A 27,205-nucleotide genomic window follows, 5' to 3' on the forward strand; every position below is an offset into this window, starting at 1 on the left:
TAACTGTAGTGTATGAAAGGGTAATATAAATAAACAGGTTAGGAAAATACTGAACAGTTATGTGATCAAAACGCGTGCTATTCGACTTGATTCTGGGACTTTCGTTCAGTAATCTTCCGGGCAGATAGGCCTAAATACATTTCTTTCTTGTGAACGAACTTGTCCGATTGCAGTTTAAATTTCATATTATGGTTAACCTCATACTAAACCAAGTGCTTCCACGTAAGGCGGCTGCTTGGTGAGTTTTTTCGCTAAGAGAGTCTTCTGATGCTTTGAAAAATTTTCCCGTTAAAAGAAAGCACTCCTTGTCTTTGTATCACGCAAATTCCACAACTTATGCTCTATTTGGTGGCGGTGGTGGTTGGTTGTAGCAACTTGCTGTTTAGCCTGGCTATCAAGGCTGGCAATTGCTCCGCCCGAGAGTTTCTTACAATATCACTGCAGTGTTTCACCACATGTCCATCAAACCAGTCTCTCTTAAGAATTCCATAAGGAGACGTTAAGTTTCTTGGCAGGCTACAACTGATCCCCCGGGAAATACAAGGTGTTGCAGGCACGCATGCGCAAGGTCCTTTTTTTTTGTAGATTCTCCAGGAGAGTGTTCCCTGAGAAATATCAATGTGAGAGGGTATCCACTGAAACTTTACTGTGAAGCCTTTCTTGTCGAGCGCTTTCAGGGGGCTAGTGATTTGAGTGGGAATTTGATGAACGGTAGATCACGGTCGAGTTGTTGTAACGTGGCTTTGGAGTCCCTAAGGAGAACCACATTCTGTGGTGACAAAAGTGTTTAGCTTGCACAGAGCAGCAGCTATTGCCACACCTTCCACAACTGTCGACGAGCCTATACAATCCAGACGGCCAGACCACGTATATCTGCGCAGCGGTCTTCGTCTACTTTGACAGAGCCATTTGTGTATACTTGTAGGTGATTCGGGTAAGTCCTGTTCAAATGTTCCAGAACTAGTGACTTGGCTTCTGCAGATGTGGAATGCAGCTCTTTGACTAATCGTAGTACACTTAAGTTGCATGTGATATCTTCGAATGTCCAGGACGGTTCTACCTTTTCCCTCTGACTCGAGCAGCGCAATCCTAAGACTCGAAGCGTGTTCAGTGTTGCATAGAAGTGTGAGCGCGGCCTGTTACTTATATATCTTCAGTGAGCTTTGCCGGGTGAAGACTCGCTCAAACGTGGTACCTGTGTCATGTGAGTCTGTGAAGCCTGAAGACGCAGAGGGCGTGACTCAGCTTCGTACAGCATTTTCCTGTTCCACGCCGGCTGAGAGACTTCCAGGAACAGTCGAATACCGTTTCAGTGTATGGCTTCTAAGCGTTTGCATTGGCTGAGGGTGACACTGCAGAGGTCGCTAGTATATGATCCGAATGGTAACTAACGCTGTATGTAGCCGTAGCATCGGCGTCGGGTGGTTGCCCCAGCGTATGCCAGTGACTCGCTTGAGCACATGTAGCGTTCCAGTTACTTTTGTGCTTTAATGCATAAAATTACGTTTCGGTATAAAAGTAACTGGAACCCCAATTCATTTCTCCGCAAAGTTCGGGAATTAATATCTCGAAACTGGTACGTGTCATCCTGAGAATTCGTTCCAAGTGGATCCGCATTGCGAACTCCAAAACTAGAATTTGTTAATTGCAATATGGGCCACAACGTAAGTAGTTAGAAATTTAATTAGTGTATTTTTGTTTATTAGTCGATTATGCATTTTAGTTTTGTGCCAGTAATGTCCGCCTCTTCGTGTAGACCAGCTCATGAACTAGAATTGTGCTGTCTACCACAGGCGACCTTTAAAATTGTTTAAAGTGTTCGCTGAAACACCCTGTATATAGTCTTCATTGGCGGGTCGCCCTTCATCCTCATCAGCCTTCGGTACGCTCTTCTACGGGGAGCGCATATTTTTTAGCTTTAGGTACGGAGCATGGAAGTGGTCTGATAGCTTCAGCTCAGCGGTAGCTAATCTCTTTATTCAATAGCTTGTATGCATATTAGAGAGCGGACTTTAGGTCGTGCAGCTGAATGGGGAAACGAAAGAAATCCTAGCAGCAACTCGCTCTCAGGCTAAAGTTCCATCTGGGTATCGTAGGCCAAAAATCAGCTTCATTGACGCGAGACCTGCGTTTTGCATCGGCAAAGCGGGCAGGCAATGTTCAAATCAGTCATGGATTCATATGTAGTGGACAAAACCAGTGCCCACTTGCGATTCCATAACACCATGTGACACTTCCATTTTTAAATTATTTCTAGTGTAAAAGTCTATGAAAGTGGTGCGCCTTCTATACGTTAATGAGGATACATTTTCGTCGATATCTTTTCCTCTTCTGCCTCTTTTTTTTTCACTCTACTCTCAAACTATCTTGTATACGTGGGCGACTATGAACTTCTTCGAATACGATTTGAATACGAAGAGTAAGTATCGAATATCGTACAGTCATACGCATACGCATATATTTACAGCAGGAACACTGATTTTGGTATGACTTGTAATACAGCTGTACTACAGCTCTACTGACCAATGAAAAAAAGAATCATAGCTATCAGGGAGAAAGGATCAGTATTGAACAGACGATCACCAATTCGTCATTAAAAAACTACACGAATGGTTCTTTGGCAAGTTCAGAGCCGGGTCACAAACAAGTTGCTTTTTTTAATGGCTGCTGTAGGAATAACTTTCAAAGACGCTAAATAAATGGTTGTCCAGAGAAGATGCGAAGTTGTTGAAAACAAAAGGAGAATGCTGCTGGAGGACTTGTGCTCCCAAACACATGTAAAAGGGCACATTGCAAGGAAATCATCACTGTTTGTATGTCAATCGTAAAACTGCTGTATGACTAAACTACCAGAAACACGAAATGTCAAACGACAAGCAAGAACTCGCAGGTTGTCGCGCGATTTCGTCCCAACATGCTATAGAACAGAAATTGTATGTTACTCTTTGTCTCTGCGTTTCTTTGAAAATTTTCTGTCGTTGTCTCGCTTGCGATAAATTACGATGTTTCATTTAGCAGACGAAGAGCACTCATTATAATTTACCATTCAGTTGTTCTCAAATATTTACTCAGTTCCGAGTAAAGAAAATACAGAAGAGTTTGTTTTCGAATACAAATCGTTAGTGTGTATTATTCGATTCGTAATCGTAACTTGGAATATTCACCCACTCCTACTCTCTTGCCTTCTTGGTCTGAATCGACATTTGGTTTTAACTCGTTCACATACCTCAATCCCTAACGAAGGATCGACGCTGCATTCAGACCAAAGGCAATTATACACCGCAAGCAAAAAAATGATAGGCGATGGCCTCGGCTCCGATACATCGCCATCCGCCGCCAATACCACCTCGCCCTTTACGTTGCCTGGCAAGATAAAAAAAACACTGGCAGATAGTTGTCATACATTATTTGTCGCATATCCCGTCACTTCAACAAGCAAGATATCTTCACAAAAGTGGACGCCAAGACCATTGTATTCGATCCGTCTCAGTTGCTCAAGGCCTGCCCATGCCTTCAGTCTGCCTGCAGCGTTGATCATTCGTTCGTGGCCCGTTTGAGGACGCTAACGTAGCTTCACGTAAGCACCTACCGCGTGATACTTTTTCAAATCTAGCGCGCTTCCTTTACAGCTTGGAAAACTTATAACTACCGCAACCATCATCACGGAAAACATTTATTCGGAAATTTCTCAATAGGCTCTATATACGAATGCTAATTTGAGGATCTTGCGTTTAAATAAATACTTCAAAAGTTCCTTAGTTCATTATTAATAATAAATTACCTATGCTCACAGTAAAAAACACTTTTAGGTGCTATAGAGAGCCACCAATACTAAGTTGGTTCCATTCTCGTAGCTTATACATGTATATTTTTTTAATCTTTGGCCTGACGAGCCCCGAGTAAAAAAAAAATTGTGAGTGAATAATGGTCACGTGCCTGCAGACAAATGGTGCTAATTCGCACGCGATCCGTTGTGTGACACCTCGGAGTCCGACTTGCCCCATTTTACGAATAACGGACACATGGAAAGGTGGAGCGCGTAAGCTACCCCTACTTACGGCGAGCCATGCATGCACGCTCCGAATACTTTCTATTTTCGCCGCAAAGGTGAACGCTCCTGCTTTTTACGCGAACAATGTCTATTGTAATCAAGAAACTATTTCTTTCATTTAACATTCTTTAGCAGCGTGACCTGCAGTGACTGGCCCTGCTCTGTGTGACCTGTACTGCGTGTTCTACTTTATTCTTTCAGATTTGGTATCTCGCTCTTTCTTTTCTCTTTCTTCCCCTCCTTCCAATCTTCCATATTTATGTTTCTGTCTCCTCCTTTCTGAAGAGTAGGCAGGGGTTGTGCCCCTTCCGGTGGCAGTTGCCAGCCTTGCTCTTCGCTTTCCCTTTCCTATGTATATGTTATAAGAATTATAATAAAAGCACGTCTACACGTGCGCGATACGTTTCGCAACTGCGCGCAGTCCGTAGTGTCGCCTTCGCCGATCGGGGGTTGATCGCCGATGGTCGATGCCCCTAGCACGCTACCGGATCCGCGGCCGAACGCGCTTGCGATTTCGCCACAGCTAGTAATAAGACGCTTGCATTCGTCAAAACAACTAAAGTTTGCACAATTGTGTGAAGAGAAAATACAAATGGTCGTTCTCGACGCCGTTTGGTAGCGCAGACTAAACATGTCTGCGAAGCGAGCCGCCCGCTCAGATGACAGCTGCCGATTGCTGGGAAGGTCTATAGCTCGCTGGTCGTCGGACGCACGGGGCGCTTGCAACCCCACGGCAGCTCGTAATAAACCACTTACCGTATTTACTCGAATGTAGGTCGTCTTCTCTTTTTCCAAAATATTATCCGGGTGAGCTATCGACCTACATTCCTTACCAAAGAATGCCGACCTATATTCGTGAGAGAGATACAGAGAGAAAGGCAGGGAGGTTAACCAGAAGCAAATCTCGGCTTTGCTGCCCTACACGTTCGTCGGGGAAGGGGGTGGTTCGAAAGAACGCCGGAGGAGAAGGGGGAGTGAGAGAGACAGGAAATTAAAAAAAAAACAAGGGCTAGAGACGTTCACTGACTCCTGTAGATGACCAAAGCTCGCAAATGTACTGAGTTAACGAAGTTCCGCCATTGCGCCCGCCTTAAAGCAAGTCTGAATATTATCCAGACTGGCTTTAAGTAATGCTGCCCATCTAACGCACTCCACAGCACCGAGGACGACGTCATTTGGGGGGGGGGGGGGGGGGGGCGAGGACGCCAGAGTAACGTTGGACGAGTACGACTTCTGTGGCTGTCCCGACGAAGATGCAGCGTGTGGCAGCGACTATAGGGTGATGTATAGCCGAGCTTACTGTAACTTACAGTGATATGAAGCCGAAATTACATTAATGAGTGATATACAGCTGATGAGCTTACCGTAAATTACATTGACATGTAGCCGACCTTATGGTAATGTATGATATATATCGGAGATTACGGTAATGTGTGATATACAGCCGAGCTTACGGTAAGTTACAGTCACACATATCCGAGCTTACGGTAATGTGCGATATACAGCCGAGCTTACGGTAAGTTACAGTCACACATAGCCGACCTTACGGTAATGTGTGATATATAGCCGAGCTAACGGTAATGTGTGATATATATCCGAGCTTACCGTAATGTGTGATGTCTAGCCAAGTGTATATATATTTTTTTTTCCACGGCTTGTTCAAAATATATGGCTCGACCTATATTCGTGACCTGCCTTTTTTTAACGAAAATACGGCATATTCGTCAACACAACTAACCCCCGCACAATAATGTTTTACTTTAATAAGACTACATCTGGTTTTCGCGACACTGATGGCAACGAAGAGCACACTTGCAAGACAGAGGAGCCACTTCGCAGAGACAATCGTGGCGCCGTCCGCCGGCAAGTCGAAGTCCCGCCCATGATTTAGCACACCTTCGACGTTGCTCCATTGGTTGTTTCGCGTCAGAACCTAACTGCAGTGTATATTATGCTGCCGTTGACGCTGATACAATGTTAAATATTTTGCGACAAAACAGAAAAAGTATTCAAATTTTGTTTAACATATATTTTCTGTTCCCTTCTGTTTTCTGTTTGTTTGTTTTTCCGTGATTTCACCAAAATATTCGGTGTATTCTTTTGCCGTAGTTTTACAAAAGAAACTGCTAGATAGTTTATTCCATTAAGGCAGTGACATTGACTCCTCCCTTCATAACTGAAGCTTTCAAGTAGTACGAACTGGTGTGTCACCTTCACCTTATTGTCCTCGTATCTTGTGTGTCGGATGGCGGTTGTAACAGATCACACATGTACAGATAGCGCGCTACGTAGAACATGCGAGATGATACCACTGAGACGACAGCTGGAGCCAACACACGTGATACTACGAGACACAACCAAGTATACACTCTACGACTTTATATAGCCATGCTCTGAGCTGCCGGGCATCAGTGGTTCTGACTGCAGCTGAATCTTATTCAGAAACTAAGATAAATTGGCTTGCGCAATGAGATCTATCTGCCTACGCTTTCGCGGCTAGTCAAGCTGCACGCAAGAAGAGAGAGGTTTATTTGAAGAAAGGCAGAGGAGGTCGGCTTGAGCGTTAGTTTGCTCTGGCCTGCTACTCTACCCTGGGGAAGGGGGGAGGGGATAAAAAAAGCTGCACACAAATGTTGACTGTGGATAGTGAGGAGGCGAACAAATCTCATTTCGCTCACAGTATTGATGAAAAAGTTTTCACTTTACCTTATGGGGACCAATTTTGTTAAAAATCAAGAAAAATTCTCTCTGTCACCTTACACAGAAACAAATATTCAAATATCGTCTTGCTTATTCCAAAAAAGTAAATTTTCTTTAGTAAATCTACAATGTTCAGTTTCTTTGTAGTTGTTATTTTCACAGATATATTTTAGTGTAGAGGCTAGCTCTTCGGCTGATACATCAATAGCTTTCCTCTTTGCAACGACGCGGCGTCGCCATTTTTCTCTAAATCACCAGCACTGATAAGGTCTGTCGCGACGAACACTTCGCACCTTGCTTCGCACAGACGTTCGCACATTCTTCGCATCGAAGCTGAATTAGAAACTTCTTGTATGGCCAGCTTCGCATCACTTGGAAAGCTAAGTATTGTCCTTAACCCTTCCAGCCCTGAATTTCAGCCCTGAAATCCTTTTATTTCCCGTTGTCGTGACCTTCAAGTGACCTAGAGCCAAAAGCCAGAGCCGTTTGTCGGCCACTCAAACGAGAACATCCGGACACCGTTGCGAGAAAAAAACGAGATCATCCGAGCAACCAGTCAAAAGCGAAGAAGAGGCGGTCTCTGGCCCGCAACCCTTTGTACAGGGCCGTATTGCATACGCTAGTTGCTCCCAAACAAGTTACAAAAATATTGCTTACGAGTTCTTCCTAGTGTTTGTTCACACTATGACTGAAGCTGTAATGTCTAGTACGCGGAAGTTCTATTTGTCATTTCCGATAGACGCGTTCAAGAGGCATATACAGGGCAACACAGTTTTTAATGTCATCTTTTGGCGCTGAGACGGTTGACTCTGCTCTTTTCAACGCCATTGGTCCGTGAGCTCCACGGCACGGGTTTTGCGCCGCCTCCTTCTACAGATGGCGCCACACTGCGTGACCAAGCCGGCAGCGTCCGGTGCGCCGCGGAAGGCTGTTTTGCCGAGACGAGACTTGCGATGAGGTTCTGTCTGTGACAGGAAACTAGTGCGTCCATAAGTACCAATGCACAGTATGACGTGGTGCGGCGTGGTGGAGTGTGCCGTTGTGAACATGCACTACACCCAATGTAGAATTGTGGTTCGCGTCATCTCCAACCAATCTGCTTTGCCGGTAGCCATTTAATGCTTACATCTACTTTCGGTTACGGCAGATCCAGCATTTTTACGTACTGCTCTGTAGACCGCTTATAACGTAAGTCGCCGGAGTCGTGCATATCTGCACTATAAGCGGAATCGCAATATAACCAAAACAACGATTTTCAAGCCCTGCACGTATGCAAAACATGTAGACCAAGCAGCCGCGCGTATCCGAGAATCGAAGCGTGCGACTGGGAGTTTTGCATCCGTTTAAACTTACGAATGTTGAAAGGTTAATGTCCAAGTACCCACGATCTTCGCATGAAGCAAAGTAATAATTTTAAAAAAATGGCTCAGTTTCGCCCGAAAGGCGAAGCATCAATTGCGATAGCAAATTAGTAGAGAGCTATAAGGAGTAGGCAGAGTAATTTTATCGCCTGCATAAACTTGACTGACCTGTACAGCGCCCAAAACAGCCAAGCTACTGTCATTCGAAATAGTGATTAACCGGATACAGAGGCTCCTTCTATAACTAGCGATGAAGTTAGAAGGGCCTTGAAAGACATTACCAGGGGAAAAGCTGCTGGAGAAGATGGAATAACAGTAGATTTAATCAAACACGGACGAGATATCATGCTTGAAAAGCTTGCGGCCCTTTATAGGCAATGCCTCACAACTTCAATTGTACCAGAGAGCTGGAAGAACGCCAACATTATACTAATCCATCAGAAGGGAGACGTTTAAGAATTGAAGAATTAGAAACCCATTACCTTGCCTTCAGTATTGCATACAATATTCACCAAGATAATTTCCAATAGAATCAGGGCAACACTTGACCTCAATCAACCAAGAGAACAGGCTGGCTTCAGGAAGGGATACTCTACGATGGATCATATCCATGTCATCAGTCAGGTAATCGAGAAATCTGTGGAGTACAACCAACTTCTCTTATATGGCTTTCATTGATTATGAAAAGGCATTTGATTCAGTACAGATACCAGCCGTCATAGAGGCATTGCGTAATCAAGGAGTACAGGAGGCATGCGTGAATATCTTGAGAAACAGCTCCAAAGATTCCACTGCTACCTTGGTTCTTCAGAGGAAAAGTAGAAAGTCACCTATCAATAAAGGGATGAGGCAAGGATACACAGTCTCTCCTATGCTGTTCACGGCATGCTTAGAAGAAGTATTCAAGCTATTACACTGGAAGGGCTTGATACTGGGGATCAATGGCGAATATCTCAACAACCTTTGGCTTGCAGATGACATTGTGCTATTCAGCAACAATGGAGACGAATTACAGCAAATGATTGAGGACCTTAATCGAGAAAGTGTAAGATCTGGGTTGAAGATGAATATGCAGAAGACAAAGATAATGTTCAATAGCCTGGCAAGGGAACACGAATTCAGGATCGCCAGTCAGCCTCTACAGTCTGTAAAGGGGTACTTTTATCTAGGTCAATTACTCACAGGGGAACCTGATCACGAGAGAGAAATTTACAGAAGTATAAAATTGGGTTGGCGTGCATACGGCAAGCATTGCCAAATCCTGACTGGGAGTTTAGCACTGTCGTTGAAAAGAGAAGTGTACAATCATTGCATTCTACCGGTGCTAACATATGGGGCAGAAACATGGAGGTTAACAAAGAAACTCGAGAACAAGGACTGCACAAAGAGCGATGGAACGAAAAATCTTAGGACTAACGTTAAGAGAAAAGAAGAGAGGGGTGTGGACCAGCGAACAAATGGGGATAGCCGATATTCTAGTTGACATTAAGCGGAAGAAATTGAGCTGGGCAGGCCATGTAATGCGTAGGATGGATAAGCGGTGCACCATTAGGGTTACAGAACGGATGCCACCAGAAGGGAAGCGCAGTCGAGGTCGGCAGAAAACCAAATGGGGTGATGAAGTTAGGAAATGTGCCGGCGCAAGACAGGGGTAATTGGAGATGGCAGGGAGAGGCCTTCTTCCTGCAGTGGACATAAAATATAGGCTGATGATGATGATGATGATGATGATGATGATGATGATGAAACGTGACACATTCGCTTACTAACTGAATTAACAAGCGTGGTGTCAATGCGCACAAGCAAACACGAATAGACTCGATGACCGCTAACAATCTCTGTCGAAACGCGGCCGCCGCAGCGAGCGAACGTTCGTGCGGTCGATCGCTTCAACAGAAACTGAGTGGCGTAAGCACAGCGCAAACAAACGTCAGAGCCGTGTGAAGATCGCTTTCAAGATACGGTGCGCGCGACAACACCGACCGCCGACACAGGCACGAACGCATTTGTTGGCAGAATAGAAGCCACCCCCCCCCCCCCCTCCCCTTCTCCCGTGCTGCCTTACCGCTTTGCTCCTTTCGCGTGGGAGACTGCGTCGCCAGTTCTCCTTGCGCCCGGTTGCAAGATATGCATTAGGTGCCGTAGCACAGCGTCGTCCCCTACCCTCCCTCCCATACCCCCACGGTCTTTCGCGCGATGGAAGTCGCGTTTGCTCTCCGCTGTGCGTTCGCTCTCCCTGAAGGCGCGCTTCTCCCGCGCGCTTTCACTCGCACATACGGCGCGCGGCGACGATTTTATCGCCATTGGACTCATAATCCACGTCTCATGCTCCTCCTCCGCATCGCCCTCGTTGATCTCCTCTCCCATCGGTGGGCGCACCTCGTTGAGAAGCGTGCTCGCTACCGCCCTTGTCGGCAAGATATTCCCGCGGAAGCCGCATAATAACCAGTATTTCGTCTCACGCGGCTGCACTGTAAGCGGCATGCGTATACATGGAGTGCTATGGGAAAATTAACGGGAGTCTGAAAAGACCGTACTTTATCCGGTCCTGCACTATAAGCGGTTACGTTATAAGTGGTCTATACTGTTTATAGTATGAACCACTTCCCTCTGTACTGTGATTTGACCTTCAGGGTACTTGAAGTTTTAAAAAAACAAATACCATGAGACCAACTAAGTCGGCTACAGGGTTGACATTGCCACAGCAGGCAGTAAGACCAAAGAAGCCCAGCTGCACAAGCAAGGCCCCCAGCCAAGATAAATGTCTCATGATGACGAAAGACCAGTTAACTCCTTCCGTAGCTGTTCGTGTCGCGTCGTTGACTCAACAAAAAAAGAAAAGAATGTTCACTTGACACGCAGGTATTCCTCTTGCACTCAAGCCCGGGGCCCCCGGAAAGACCCTGCTTTTTATCGAATTCAATAAAGCTCCTCTCTTTTTCTCACTCTTGGACGGGCTCTCTTCAGTGGTGAGCCGCAAACGCCGCTGCGTTTTCTTCCTTTGTTTTCCACCAGCTGAAAGGTTCGCCAGGCTGTTGCGTACGCAGCAAGCTTGCACACGTTACAGAAAAAATGTGACCGTATACAATTACAATTATCATATTAAAAAATGTAACCGATAACACTTACCAATTACTGCCCCACGAAAGTGTTTGAGCATTTACTCAAAGGTAATCGATTACTTCTGCGTTACTTTCTTCCGAACTCTTCATAACATTGCACAGACACCGTAAACTGAACGAGCTGGCCCGGAACATTGAGTGCGTCCTCAGCTGCCCTTCCTACATGGCTTATCTTTACGAACATTTCCTTTTCAAGAATTTCATCGGTCATCTTATCTAGTTTTTGTCGTGAAGGCATCAGCAGAAACGCTTAAGTATGGCTCTATGGGCGCGCTGAAGTGTAGGGCAGTGTTCAGACGTACAGCATCTGAGTACTTGAAGCGCAGTGCTTCATTTTTGCTGGGACTTACAGAATACACTCCCGGTTAGGCCAGTGAAAGACCGGGAAAATGATCTGTAGGTGCCTTCCTCACATTAACGTCTTAAGCGGCCGTCGCTATCGGAACATACCAGCACCAATTCAATTCGCCGGCCAAAATCTGTTGGAGCATTAACATTAGGAAGGAAATATTGAGCTCCCGGCTTTGCCTGTCTAAGCATGCGCATCCACAAGGCAGCTGTCTGGCACTATTTCGGGCGTTCTATTGTAGTTCCCGCCAAATTCATGTAGGCAAAGCTGCGGCACCTGCTACAGGTGGTCTCCTCAATAAAGTAACTAATTACATACAACTGGTTACTGAAAAAGCTTACTGAAGTACAGTGAGCGTTACAGAGTACAATTTTAATCGTTAAATTACGTAATTTTCAAGAAATCCAATACATTAGAAATAATGATTTACGTGTACTTGTACAAGCTTAGTACGCAGACACTGTGTTTTTTTTTTATTATTCTAGGTTAACGGCAACCGGTTGATTTCCCCCAGAGATGTTTGTCGTGGGCGCGAAGGGTGCTGCTACGAACGCTGCTTACAACCGTGAAAAAGCGGGATGCGAAGGCTGATCGCACCGGCGTAAGCTGGTGGCAAGAAGACGATCGAGGAGAGGAAGAGAGAGAATAAAGGGGAGAGGCAGGGAGGTTAACAAGAGAGGATGATCTGCTTTGCTACATTATGCTGGGGAGAGATGGGAGGGGTATAGGTAACGTGACCGGAAAGTAGAAAGAGAAAAAGAAGATACACTATAACAGTTGGTCACTGTCACCGGATTCCATCACCGCACAGCGCAGTAGCACTTGTAGCCCTATAAACACCAGTTCAGGCGACAGCCGCCAGTCCAAGTCTGTTGCGCCTAAAAACTGCAACAGTGCCCTCGTCGCCCTCCCCTGCGATGGCTTGTGCTGTCGGAAATCTAAAATAATTTCATCTGTAAAAGGTGTTTGGCCAAAACGCACTGTCGCGATTGTGAGTGATCGCCTCAGTAAATTGTAGCGAGGACAGTCACAGAGAAGGTGTTGAAGAGATTCCTCGCTACCACAATCATCACAAGAGGCGTGGTCGACTCGAGGAGCAAGCGCTAGTTCCTCCCGACACATTTTGCCCCCTGCATGCTCTCGTCCCCTGGAGCGAAAATAAAAGAGAGAGAGAGAGAGAAGGCGAAAGCGTATTCTTTCTAATGCCTTTCCTGACATTCGTGGGAAATTCGCGCTGCGAATACAGATAAAGACTTTGTGTTACTTCCACAAAGTTGAATGGGTCGCGCTACGGATTCTGTATCAGTAAACGAGAGATAGAGAATGACATAAGAGCAACGGCTTCAGATCTCTGGAGCCGCGCATCGACTTTTGCTAACCTGGATTATTCAATTAACTCGCGCCTATTCAATAAGCATCTTATATATATATATATATATATATATATATATATATATATATATATATATATATATATATACAGAGTGATTGTGAAGAGAAAGAGGGTGCTTAAGGACCGCCGCGAAAAAAAAAAACTAGGCGCGCAAGGAAGCGCTCGCACTGAGGCAACATTTTCCACACCCGGACGGGTGCTGATTTTTTGTCCGTGAATAACAACCTTACCCTTCAGCGGTAAGATCGAATCGTTGATGTGGTTAACTAAATTGATTCTTTTCGCTGCTTTATGTGGCACCTAAACATGACGAGGCGAAAACTGCATGATATCAAATTTTCATAGCTATCACTGCAAACGTTCGTGTCAGATATTTTCGTGCGCACCACGTGGTCTGAACTAGTGCAGAGTTTTGAACTACGGCTTTTTCACATCATAACTTTAGTTTCAGATCACTCTTGGTTGGGGGTAAACTTTTTTACAGCCTTAAAGGTAAGTGTATTATAGCCATAAGATAAAGCAGCACCCCTTGAGGGTTTAAGCTTTCTTTTTTCTGTACGCTGTCTTTCCTTCATACTCCCGTGTTACCTCGCACTGGCTCTATAATCCCTTTTAAATTCTAAATGTAGGCGTGCCGTTACAGGGGTCGCGAACAAATGTGGGGAGAGCAGCGTAGCTTGTTAACGCGGAAAGTCGAGTCGCTTGATTTGTCTGCCTGCTGTTTTTCTTCAGTTCTCAGTGAACGCTCGTGTTGTGCGCTTATACGTTATTCTTTTCTTTGTCTGCGTCCTTTTGCGCTCGTTCTGAATATTAATCGGCACCATGTTAGCCCCGCTTGCTGCGTCACACGAGCGTTGCATTCCCATTGTTAGACGATAACACCAGCTTACTCTTGTGCCTTGTGCGTAACCAATGTGCCTTGGTAAATGTGCCTTGTGCGTAACCTCGCAATCGTCTTATGCAAAGTTTGGTTTGCACATTCGTGCTCAGGGTACTCCCATCTTTCGCTAACGAGCAACCCATCTCAGGTGAACGCACCTGGAGTGCATAGAGCTATCGAGTCTCCGTGCTGTCCCTGATGAAACGGCCGCTTCAACCGCTTCAACGAAGCGGCAAAGAATGAATGAAGTAATCCTGTTGTTTTACTTGGCAAAACCACGATTTGATTATGAGGCACGCCGTAGTGGGGGACCCCGAATTAATTTTGACCACCAGAGGATCTCTAACTTGCCCCGAGTGCACGGGACACTGGCGTTTTTGCATTTCGCCTCCAATCGAAATGCGGCTGCCGCGGCCGCCGGGATTTGATCCCGCGACCTCACGCTTATCTGCGCAACGCCATAGCCGCTAAGACACTTCGGCGGGTAAGCGGCAAAGAAGAAACAACAAGGGGCCGTCTGTAGCGATCTCATCTAGTGGTCTGAGGTGCTCTTGTTTAGGCTTCCTCTAAGAGCAGCAAATGATTGTGTGAGCCGTAAATGTACGAGTATGTATCAGTAACTGTATGTACATCGGTAGTTATATTTCGATTGATTGATTGATTGATTGATTGATTGATTGAGCTCTACTAGCAAGCCAACAGAGGAACGCTCACATTATTCATATTCAACTTACTAATTGGTGGCTCACGGTCCTTTAACGGCTGTAGTAAGTGAAGTTAAAGTTTTTATTGTTGTTGCTGTTGTTGCTGTTGTTGCTGATGTTGCCTTTTACATACGAGACGTACCCACGAGAGGCGGTTGATAGTGGTTATTGTTGGTTCCCACTTAAACCGTGTAACTCCGGTTATCTTCAGAAAAAGTGAAAAGCGGGCGAGTTGTTACCTATCCGTTCTCTGACCGCGCACTCCCGGCCACGGCGGCCGCATTTCGATGGGGGCGAAATGCGAAAACACTCGTGTATTTAGATTTAGGTGCACGTCAAAAAACCCCAGGTGGTCCAATTTTCCGGAGTCCCCCACTACGGCGTGCCTCATAATCAGATCGTAGTTTTGGCACGTAAAACCCCATAGTTTAATTTTTTTTTTCGGACAGCGCACACAAAAAAAGAAAGCACGAGTACGGAACCAGTGCTGGTCCTGTTTCCTTTCTGGTGTTTCTTTTTTTTTTTTCTCTTTTCTTTAGTAAGCGCTGCCTGTGAATGGTCCGGTTATCTTACTATAACACGTGCTGCTGGCGCCAGTTCGTTCACAGTTCAAGCTTGAGAATAACGCAAACTAAGAGATGGACGAGATTTCACGCTTCTCATAAGCTTGAACCTTGTTTACTGTCCGCCTACCTGCACAAGCATCGCGCCTGATGTCGGGTGCCTTAAACACGGCGCGGCGCTCGACACCCTGGACACAAACAGCGCTGCATAGCAAATGGCAAAAGCGGCGGGGGAAAAATAAAAACAATAGCAAGGCCGGAAGTCGGATGCGACGACGCTTCAAACCTTTCCCGTTTCTGATTAGCGTATCCAGAATGTGACGCACCTCTCAGATTCCGGTAGGAGAGGGAGGGGCTCTGTGTCGGCTTCACCGCGCCGTTTCGGAGGGCTGAGTCACGACTTGTTGTGGGTATAGTATGGCACCAGCGCGCAGCGCCGATGCACCGCAGTTTGGTGCACGCTCGCCGAAGCCCGCCGGTCGTCAAGCCGACAACGCGAGCAGCATCGTGTCGCGTAGTCTTTTATCAAGAAACGGACCATCAGGAACGTCGACATCGACACGGTGCTACGGTACGCAGCGGGTAAGAGCGCCGTTGCACCTGGTTCAGCGTACGCAGACATACATAAATACGGAGTCATTTAATAGGGCCCCTATAACGTAAAACTATTTCCCCCCAATCTCTTTTTATTCCAAATTCCTGACGTCAAATTTACGTCACCGCCGACGCAATCATCGGGCGGCGACCCGAAGCGTTATTTGAACCAACCAAACAAAAGCTCTTCTCGTTTATAGGAGATCACTTTTGTTTGCTTTCAAAGCGAATAGCATTTCCTATCTTGACAGTTTTTTTTTAGATCTAATAGGCTGCCAAGAAGCGGAGCAAAGACGAGGGTAGGGTTGGGCTACAGCGTAGATAACCGAATGAGGAGGGCGTACGTTGCCGGCGTCTGAGATTGGCTTGCATCCCCTCGCTCAATGTGCGGTGACTGGTCGAAAATCGCAGCGGCGTGCAACGGAAGGTTAAAGTGCCGCTAAAACAGATCCTCAGCGAGTAAGAGTTGGTAGAGCAATCATAGAGTAACATAGTAAACGTAAAGAGTGGACACTACCGTAGGCCCTTGTGGCCGACTCTGGCTCTCAGCGCACCTAGCGGACTCGGCGAAACGCACCAGCCGCCAAGATGGCTGCCGCACGCCGCCGCATCTTGGAGGCCTTTATTTCATTTTCGTTTCTTTTATTTTTTATTTTTTATTTGTAACGAGTAACGTATCATACATTGAGTGGTTTTATGCAGACGCTTGTGCCGCTGTTTATATGTTGCGACAATGAGCGCACGAAAGTGTTTCACTTTATGTTAGTTTTATTTAATTTCTTATTCTTTATGTTTCAAGCTGTAATTTAGCACAACAATCATGCCAGTGGTTAATGATGAAGTAGATCTTTCTCGTTTGATATATTATACTTCGAATAACTCACGCCAAAAGGAGTCTCCTAAATAAATGTGTCACGTTCCTTTAATATCAATCAGCTTTCTGGACAGCCAAGAACACGAAAATAGCAGACAACAATTTATTGCAGCAAGATTCTGAGAAAAGTGGCAGACACATGAAAACGGGAAACTGCGAAATCTAAGTGATGGAAATTAGTCGGAAATTATTGGCGTGATGGCAATAAACATTACACAAGCATAAGAACGCAATCAAGACGTGTTGCAAAAAAAATTAATAATTAAAAAACTACACAGACATGAAAGCAATTCATTAACTCGAAATAGGATTGTTTTAGAAGGAATAAATGACGCTTTTTCTTGTACTTCTATGAAGGAGGTTTAATTTCGGTTGCAAAATTATGTGAATGGTTGCGTGCCAAAATAAAATGGCTGCATCAACAGTTAGGCACGCACCAACGTCATCATCTCGAGTGTGTAATCCAGCCAGTCCCTCATTAAGAGTTTGGCATCTCAGCCAATTAAGCCCTTTCACTGTGTTGGGGCTCTTCACCTGCTGTCTTCGAGGCCTTGCAATCGTCTTCTGAAACTTGGAAATTTGCCCTTGAAGATGCATGATGTCCTTTGGCTGTAGAGTGTATTTTGAGGAAGGAATAGTGGAGAATCCTGCAATACGTAGAATGACCCAGGCAGAGGGTAAGCAATACTGCGTCCTTGAAAGCTTTTGAATGAAGATGCTCCGTTCCTTGGTATAATGCATATTTTTCTGATCTAACACAGCGACTGTCTATGGTATTAATTTATGTCGTCAAAAAGAATGGCTGTCAAGGAAGCGCTATTACAAATGCTAAGAAACAAGAAACTTTCTACGGTAAAGACTCCATTCACAGTTAAAACATGAAAATACGTCTGTTCAGCCCAATGCAAAACAGCTAACAACGCTCGGGCACACATAGCCGAGTAAAGAAGTTGAGATAGCGCGCATTATTGCCATACTGCAAATATTGAACGTGTGCGGCTTTAGAAATAGCCATATTTCTTTGGCAAAACTGGCGCACCATACTTTTTTTTAGAAGCCGCTGCCCACAACCTTCTTAAGTAAATCAACATAATGCCCTCTGCACCGAACGGCATGTGGTCATAGGCCGCATTTCTTAACGAGCCATTTTATTTTATTTTATTTTCGAACTTCGTCATTGTTTCGAACGTGCCTCGCAGCTCTGACGCTGCCGCGTCGCTCTTATCGCTGGCATCATCTCTTAATAGGGAGTTTTAGTATAGCGGAAAACAGCAAACGCAAGTATTTAGCGTTAGCGTTAGCGTTAGCGTTAGCGTAGCGTGCTGCAAACTGCCCATGCGCAGAACGTAAACGTAGCCAGAACACTTACGTACGTACGCTATTTACGTAACATAGAGTTCAACGCCAATGCACGCAGGGGATTAAGTACGTAGGGCAAGATGGCGGCGCCTGTTGAACAGTGTTGCCAGGTTTGGCTATATATAGCCAAATTGGGCTACAGGAAAAAGTTTTGGCGTCGACGTGGACGAGTTGGCTATGTGGCTATATTTGGGCTACTGAAAATCTGCGACTTGGCTTTGTTTGGGCTATAAGTGGCACCCTATCCACGCTCCAGAGGCCGCTTTGATCGGGTAGAAGCAAATATTGAAGGCTTTGTTTTAGCTGGCTGAGCCGGCAGAGCGGTTGTGCATGTGTGCGTGCGCGAAATGACCGCCCTTCCCCTTCCCTTCCCTCTCTGCGCCGTTGTCTGAGCCGGTGGCTTTGATCTTTGATGCACTTAAACTTACACCCCGCTTGACCGTTATGCACCCGATCCCCGGGAATGGGGATGAACCTGGGAGTAGTGGGTTTTTCACAGTGCACTGTACTAACATGGGTATGCTCAGGAAGGGCGAGCAATAACATAGGGTCGGGGCCGTCGGGCGATCGGGCGATCGGGGCGCCGACATGAAAGAATGGAAGCACGGGTGGATGACACGCCCCAGTGTGCTCATGGCCATGTCTTAATTCCGGATGAAGTATCGCGCCGGGCACAGCTTTCGACCTACTCCACGTATCTCGCGCGAAGCTTTACATCCATTTTCCTTCACCTGCTAAATGAATTTTTGTTCGTGCTTACATTCGAGATTCATTTCGATAGGTTGGACGTAAGATCCGATCCTCCTCAAAGAGGAGAATCCAAACATGGGGAAGTGGGCCAAATATGCAAGAACGTATAAAAAATAATGGGAGCAAGACCACGAACCAAAGGTGGGTTCTGGTGCTTTTACTTCTAGATGGTTTGCCCGTACTGTCACAGATGCCGATACGCATTTTGATAATATTGAAACACGTTTCAATGACATCAGTGCACCACGTCACATGAACTTCACCCACCGTGTTAGCTTAGCAGGTGAGGTGTCGCGCTGCTGGCTGGAGGACGCGGGCTTGCTTCCCGGCCACGACGGCCGCATTTCGGTCAAGGCGAAATGCAGGAACACCCGTGACAGTGACAAGAACCTTTATTGGTCCTGAGAAACTGGCCAGGGGGAGCCGAAGACTCCCTCAGGTCAAGTCGGTGGCTTCGCCCACGATGGCACCGGGAGGCGAAATCCCGTTACGATGTCGTGGGCCCTCTGGACTGCCTGGAGTTGGATGTGGTCGTGGTCGCTTCTTAAGAACTCCTCCCACTGTTCCTTTGTGGCAAGTATAGAGTTTTCTATGGATGGGCACAGCCAGAGCATGTGATCGAAAGAGCATGAGTCGGCTCCGCCTTTGGGGCACGACTGCGGGAAGTGTGGGTCCATCCTGCTAAGGGACCGCGGAGTGGGGTAGGTGCGGGTTTGTAACATTCTGAGTGTGCTAGCTTGTCGTTTATTTAGTTTTGGGTGAGGAGGAGAGAACCACTTCCTTTCCAAGCGGTAGTGTGAGACGATTTCGTGAAAGGTGCACAATGTGTCTTTCTGGATGCAAGCCTCGTTACGAGGATGGCCGTTGACGGCTGCGCGGGTCGTGAAATCGCGCGCCAGCCCGTTCGTTGGGGTTGCAGCCGTGCGGTTGGATCGAGTCTCCCAGGTTGGCCGGGAACCATGAAATGTGGAAATATGCTTCCGCGCCAATTTGACCGAAATTAGTGAGCTTGTTGATCGCAATTCTATTCGCCCGTTTCGATACGCGCGCCGCCGAAAAGGACCTAACGGTTGTACGGGAATCCGAGAAGACGAAGAGGGGAGAATGTGCGCTGTGTATGGCCAGGGCGATAGCCGCCTCCTCCACCTCGTGAGCAGAACAGAGGCCGCATTCACCAGATTGCCTATCGCATCCACTACCGATAGGGCGAACGCGTCTTCAATGTCGTATCTAGCGGCGTCTACGAATAGAGCTTGTAGTCCCTGTCAAGTTATGTGCTTGAGGATCGCCTGAGCTCTCGCGCGTCTCCTACCCTCATTGTGTAGTGGGTGATTGTTGCGCGGAATCGGGTCTACCTTGATTAGGGAACTAACGTTTTTAGGTAGACAGGCCTTATCCTCCGGGTCGTGCCTGGGCCGAATGCCTGCCTTGTTTAGTATTCTAACTCCTGCCTTGCTGGATGATAGTCAATAATCCTGCGACGCCGAGTGGGCTTCTACAATTTCGTCTATCGTGTTATGGAGCCCTAGCCCATGTACACCCGGAACACCCGTGTACTAAGATTTAGGTGTACGTTAAAGAAACATAGGTGGCCAAAATTAATCCGGAGTCCCCCACTGCGTCATGCCTCCCTAACATATCGTGGTTTTGGCACGTAAAACCCCAGCAATTATTAAAGAGTTTTAGAATAGGGGTCTCAATCTTTTGGGGGCCCCAAAGAAATAGCGTCGAAGCCACTGCGCATGCGCAAGACGCAGACTGTGCTTGGATTTGGCGTCAGGCACGCTATTTCAGCGATTTATCAGGAGCCCAAAAAGATGCCCCAACAGCTTTTGTCAACAGACAAGGCGGTGCCCATCGAAGCGACGGCTCTAACCTAGCACCGGACTGGGCTCAATTCGTGGTAACGCGTGAAGTTCGTAAGCTAGGAGAAGTGATGGCGGTTATCGCTTTCTCTCAACTAACATGTGTAATGAGGATTGATTCATTAGACACGGCTGATTCCGAATTCATGGCTCGTAGGCCTAACACGGAGACTTGGCTGCGTCAAGGTACGTAAAGTCGGTTACTCAAAACTAACCGCAACGAGTTGCTTGCTGCTAATAGAATTAATTCTAAATTGTAATTAAACCCGTTAATCTAAATTACTCTTATCAAAAAATGTTATATTTTATTTTAATATTTATGACCCAACGCTAACACCCGCAAAGCTCTTTGGGGCGCCAAACGTTGGGGGCCCCTATTCTAAAACTTTATTAGCACATCAACATGATTTGCTTTTTGACAGTAACCGGTTTTCACAGCATAAACACTGTTATCAATTTGTTGTTTACCTTTGCTCTTTGCGTGTTGTCGCGGCTTTTACCATTTCGAGCGAGTTATGTTCGGGACGTGCTCGTCGCCGAAAACGACTGCGCTCTTATAACACTGAAGTGCCGTTTTGCGCAGTAATCTTTTAAAGCTTCGCTTATACCGATTCAGAGAGCGAGTGGCATCTGTTGTCTGACACTTTATTTTAACACGTGTTCTTGCCGTGCTAGAGACCTAAGATGGCGGCCAGGTTGATGTAAATGAACAGTGTATAGATCATGTACGAGCGAACCCGGGCATAGCCTCCTATATTCTATGACCCGGGCCAAGCTAATTAAGAAAAGTGAAAAGAAGATAGGACGATGAGACAAATAACACGAGATATCATAGCGCGAAAGATTTGTTTTAGCTCATAAAAAGGAAGCCGTGAGCACGTCGCAGATCGCTGGACAGCAGAACTTTTACGCCCTTCAAAACTGGCTTTGGCACGTAAAACTCCATAATTTTAACTTTTACGCCCTAGGCAGAGATGACGTGAGAGATCGATGATGGCAAACATTATTTTGCGTTCATGACAGCTAAAAAGCAGAGTTTGTAGTTAATATTATTACTACAAAATAACTGTAAATAACTAAAAATAATAACGTAGTACTATCTGTCATAGAATAAAAGCACTGATTTCGCCCTCTGCAGCGATTCGCTGGAACTTAAGAGCTTCTGGGCCCAACAAAAAAGTGTTCTGTGCAAGCATGATGTCACTGATGTTGATGTCAAGGGCCGACGGTAATGGCGGCAGGGACATTTTGTTACACCGGGTAGTGCAAAAAAAGGATTGCCGTAGTCGAATGTGAAAATGTATACACAAATAAAACTGCAAATAATAATGGCTATATTTAGCTACGAAATTTTTTTGCACTTTTTTGTGTTTGGCTACGTTTGGGCTACAACTTCTCTAGCTTTTGGCTACGCCGCCTCGTCGGACCTGGCAACACTGCTGTTGAAGCGAGAGCCGTCGGCCTGCACTGTTCGGCTCATTCGTTCCCCACCACTGCTCGTGTTTGCTTTAGATTTGTGAGATGATGCTTCGACAGCGGCGGACAGGTGACAAATGGGCGTTGTTTTCGATATAGGTTCTCGATTAGCGGCGAAGTAGGCTTAACGAGAGGGTTTGCTCATGTTGGCTCATGTTCGCTGTATACGCCTCGAGATAGCGCCCAAGTGTATTTGCGTTAGCGTTAGCGTTTTACTTCGTTCCGCTATTCTAAAACACTACCTTGTACCGCGCAGCGCAGCCTTTCTTTACGTTTGCGTTGCGTCGCACGCTAACGCTAACGTAAGCGTCTTCCGCTATACTAAAACTCCCTATTGCTGCGCAAATTCAACGTCACAAATGGGCAGCAGCTGTTTATGGCTTCAAGGCCGCCATGCCCCCCCTCTGTTACTCGTTCATGCTGCTAACGGTGACACAACCAAATATGAAGATAATAAGTATTTAACCACGTGCACAGGGACTTCCTGTGGTCTTACCATCAACCGACGACGAAGCAGTAGTGTCAGACGCTGGCAACAACGATCCTCGGGTGCATTTTACAGAATAACGACGCCGCGAGCCCGGCTACGGGGCGACGCGGCCTGACTGGGCTTCGCACGTGCTGGGTCATGATGCCTGTCAAGCTGCTAGCCACGGCCGCCACCGCAACCACATTGTTCTTGATGTGCTCTGCCACCTAGCGCAATCGGCGAATCTCCGAACTCGGCCGCGAAACGGCTCGAGTGTCCGCTCTTGTCGTTTACTATGTTATTCTATGGAGCAATGTCGTAAACGTGCCGAAAGGGCTTGAAAACGTTATGCAGCCTCGCCAAAAATTTATGCATATACGCAAACAAATTCACGATCCCCGGCAGCTCCGAGTAGCCAAGTGTCCGAGTGTTTGGTATGGCATGGCATGGCAAGAACCTTATTTTGGCCCAGAGAAACTAGGGCCCGAGGGCAAAAGCCCCAGGTTAAGTCGATGGCTCCGCCCACGTAGGCACCGGTAGGCCAAAGGCTTTCCCGATGTCGTGAGCTCTCCAGGCGGCCAGGAGTTGATCTTGGAGGACTTCGCTGGATATGCGTCGACTCCAGTCCTCCTCACTGTTGAGGTCCGAAGCCCTTTGGTTGGGGCACAGCCAGAACATATGACCAAATAGACACGGAGTGTGTCCACAACCTTTACATTCCGCGGGAAACGCCTGGTCAATTTTGTTAAGCACAAAAGGTGTAGGATAAGATTTAGTTTGAAGCATTCTTAATGTGACTGCCTGAGCTCGGTTCAGCTTCAGATGGGGGGGGGGGGGGGGGGAACCTCCTGCCGTCCCTATAGTGTGAGGTGATTTCGTGAAAAGTACTAAGTGGGTCTTTGTAGGAGCCGCAGTCATCCTGGAGCAGTTCCTGTTCTGATGCGCGGCATGTGAGATCTCGCTCAGCAGAGTGAGCTTGCTCGTAAGGATTGCAGCCATTGGGGCTGACCGAGTGGCCCTGATGAGCCGGAAACCAGACTAGGTGTGAGCTAACCAGTTGCTGGTGATTATGAGTAATAATACTGTGTATAAGTAACTTATGTGCTTCCATTGAGACGAAGCCGGCGGAGTAGTTCCTAATCGCTGTTCCGGAATCGGACAAAATCGTGGAGCTTCTCCTCATTGTAACTGCAAGTGCTATGCTTGCTTCTTCGGCGGCATGAATTGAGCTCGTTCTTAGTGACGCCGCGCTTATTAACTTACTGTTCTCATCGACCACGGCAATAGCGTAGCGGTTGCCCGATCCATAACTAGTTGCATCGACAAAAAGAGCTGAGCTTTGTTGTTGGTGCAATTCACCCAGCATGCATTTGGCCCTGGCGTCCCTTCTGCCCTTGTTGTGGACAGGATGAATATTTCTAGGTATGGGGTCCACAAGTAATTGTGTCTCCACCTCTTTGGGTAGTTTGAATTTAGAGACGTCTCCTCCTCGAGGCAGAATTCCGACTTCATTTATAATTTTGCGCCCTGACTTAGTGTTGGATAGTCTTGCAATTTGTGACATCGAGTGTGCCTCAATGAGCTCATCTATAGTGTTATGAAGTCCAAAATTGTTGAGGAGTTCGGTACACGTTTTGTGTGGGAGTCAAAAAGCCCTTTTCAGTCCGGAGCGTATAAGTGTGTTTAGCTTAGCCTTCTCTCCTTTCCCCCAGTTCAGGTGTGATTCAATGTACGTGACATGATTGAGGAAGAAAGCCTGAAACGCTCTTATGAGATTTTCTTCCTTGAGATCTATATTTCAGTTTGAGACCCTGCTCAGGAGCCTTAAAGTACTGTTGGCTTGCCCTGTGAGACGGTTTAGAGCCGTAGAATTACAGCTCCTTGCGCCAATGAGAAGACCCAGAATTTTAACTGTGTCTACTCTGGGTTTGACCCATCCTTTGTTGTCTGTGATTTTGATTGGCAGAGTTTCTAAAGGAGCAAGGCTCGTAACACCCTGCCTCCCCTGTCTAAAGAGCAGCAGCACAGGTTTACTGAGTGATAGCCTGAGTCCGTCGCTCTTAAGGAAGTATTCTTTGGTGTCTACAGCTGCTTGTAGTATCTGCTCTAGTGCAGCGAATGACCCCCTGGGGACCCACACTGTGATATCGTCAGCGTATATGACGTGCCCCAAGCTCGGGATTTTGGCCAATTCCTCCGAGAGCCTGTGCATGGCAATGTTAAAGAGGAGTGGGGACAATACCGCACCTTGTGGTGCGCCGCTTTTGCCTAAATTGTATGGACCGCCTGTGACTCTTCCGAGTTTGACCCGAGCTGTCCGATTAGCTAGAAAGGACCTCCCATAATTGTAAAAATTGCTTCCCAGGTTCAAGGTTGAGATTTCATGTAGGATACGCTTATGTGCCACCGTATCCAATGCTTTGATAAGATCCAGACCCAGGAGGCCCTCTACGTGCCTGCTAGGGTCGTCAATAATAGCCCGTTCGATCATGGGCATGGCGTCCTGTGTGGACAATGCCTTCCGAAAACCTATGAGATTGTGCCTGAAAAGCTCCTTGTTTTTTGTGTGTTCTACTATCCTATTATGAATAGCATGTTCGGCTACCTTGTCAATACATGATGTAAGTGATATCGGCCTGAGGTTCTCCTTCGTTAGTGGTCTCCTAGGTTTCGGTATAAACGTCACCGTGGCCTCCCTTAATTCCGGTGGGACCGTGCCGGATCTCCAATGACTGTTAATTTTGACCCTCATTATGTCTACGGCATCATCCTCCAGGTTTCGAAACAGCTTATTGGTGATTCCATCCGGACCCGGGGCAGATCTGCCATTTAAATTAAAGAGTACGTGCCTTATCTCAGCTGCACTGTCCAAGTCCGGCTGCGATATTCCGGAGTAAGGTGCGCTTATTTCTTCTTCGTTCTCATATTCATTTTTAAGTGGCAGGTACATGCGTGCGAGGTCGTTTGCGACATCTCTTGCTGTGCGCCCTATAGTTAACTGCTTATTGACGAGTCTGTTTACGGCGAGGTTTGTAGTACCTCTGGAGAGCTTGTCATTAAGGAGGCTCTTCAATAGATTCCATTTGCCTCCTCTGCGCAATCTGCCGTCTGTTTCCGAGCAAGATTCGTCCCATTGTTGACGTGAGAGTTGAGCCGCGTAGGTTTCAATATCACGATTAACTTGGGCGATCTTGCCTCTAAGTCTTCCATTAAGTCTGTGATTCTTCTATCTGGTTAGAAGGAAATTCTTTGCCTCCAGCATGTGAGCTAGCTTGCAGTCCATTTTCGGGACTTCGATTTCTGTTGAGACTGCTTTAGTAGCTCTTTTAATCGTTACCTTTAGTTGATCTAAAACCTCTTCATAAGATTCGCCATCTATACTGGTTTCCTTACGCAATTTACGAAAGAGATCCCACTCCACGTACTCATATTTCCTTAGTGGTGGTGGTTGCGTCTGTAAGATGACCTCGATTATGTAATGATCACTTCCTAAATTCTCCTGCAGGCAGACATCTGCTATTCATCCTTTCGGAGCCATGGCAGTCTCCGGCTGTATATATATATATATATATATATATATATATATATATATATATATATATATATATATATATATATAATGCTTGCTCTCCCGTAATTGAGAGTAGCTGTAAGCATGAATTGGCTACCGGCTACGCAGATTGGTGCCGCGACGCAGGTCTGAAAATTTACTGCGCAGAAATGACCCTGTTTTGAACTGAACCTTGTTGCAAGCCTCGTATAGGCCAAACAAGTGTCCGCGGCGCGCCGCACCCTGCCTGCTGGTCACGCAACGTGGCGCCTTCTCTCGAAGGAGGTGGCGCAAAACCCGCGCCGCGGAACTTACGGACCGCTGGCGTTGAAAAGGGCACAGGCAACCCTGTCTAAGCGCCAAACGATTACAATCTAGTGTATGGTGCACTATATCTGCCTTACAGTTTGATTGAAATTGTGAACGAACATTAGGAAAAACATTATTGTTTGATTTGTAAACATATACACCGGAAAGGGAAAGCGAGGAGCAAGGCTGGCAACTGCCACCAGAAGGGGCACTACGCCTGCCTACTCTTCAGAAAGGAGGAGACAAATATAGAAATGAAAGATAGGAGGAAAGAGGAAAGAAAGACCGAGATGACAAATCTCAAAGAATAAAGTGCAACATACTGTAGGGCCCGTCCCAGCAGGTCATGCTACTAAAGAATGCAAAATAAAATAAATAGTTGCTGGGTTACAAACGTGCCCCTAAGTTCGTTACTTCTAGAAAAGTAATGAGAGCGCGATGACCTTGATCACGTCCAGACACACAACCACTGAGGTATAAACATTCGTCTAGTGTCGTACAGCGCAGGCCAATGAGATTATAGTCCCTCACTAGGGATATGCGTTGCGCAATGAAAGCGGGACACTCCAATATCAGGTGCTGAAGCGTCTCGCAGCCACCGCAAGACGTATACGATGGATTGGTCACACGTCCTTGTCGGTATAAACGTTTGCGCACGTTCACACAGCCAACCCTTAGCTTGCGTAGTTGCGCTCTAGCGCGACGAGGCCAGCCTCGACCGTGAACACGCGGCGGGAACGTTCCATTTGCGACGCGCTGGTCTGGATGCTGCTTGAGTAGGTGGCGACGAATCAGCGGACGAGCGTCATCAAGCTTGCACAAAATTTCAGGCAAGC

The 27,205-nt window shown here is 46.6% G+C and overlaps 2 protein-coding genes across 4 annotated transcripts in view; one reads left to right on the plus strand and one right to left on the minus strand.

Annotated features, from left to right (window-relative positions):
* The window catches only part of LOC119440243 (calcium-activated chloride channel regulator 1), a 201,956-nt gene that overhangs the window by 77,913 nt on the left and 96,838 nt on the right, over positions 1-27,205 (minus strand). The window lies entirely within an intron of this gene.
* LOC119441633 (uncharacterized) overlaps positions 15,567-27,205 on the plus strand; it is a 49,373-nt gene continuing 37,734 nt past the window's right edge. For 2 of the 3 annotated variants that reach the window (XM_049661472.1, XM_037706237.2), the window contains exon 1: positions 15,570-15,705. The gene's annotated coding sequence lies outside the window, so the exon portion shown is untranslated. Of the gene's footprint in view, positions 15,706-27,205 lie in introns of all 3 variants that reach the window. The other variant, XM_049661471.1, reaches the window with a different exon arrangement.

Source organism: Dermacentor silvarum, chromosome 2 (assembly GCF_013339745.2).
Source record: "Dermacentor silvarum isolate Dsil-2018 chromosome 2, BIME_Dsil_1.4, whole genome shotgun sequence".
NCBI classification, from domain to species: domain Eukaryota; kingdom Metazoa; phylum Arthropoda; class Arachnida; order Ixodida; family Ixodidae; genus Dermacentor; species Dermacentor silvarum.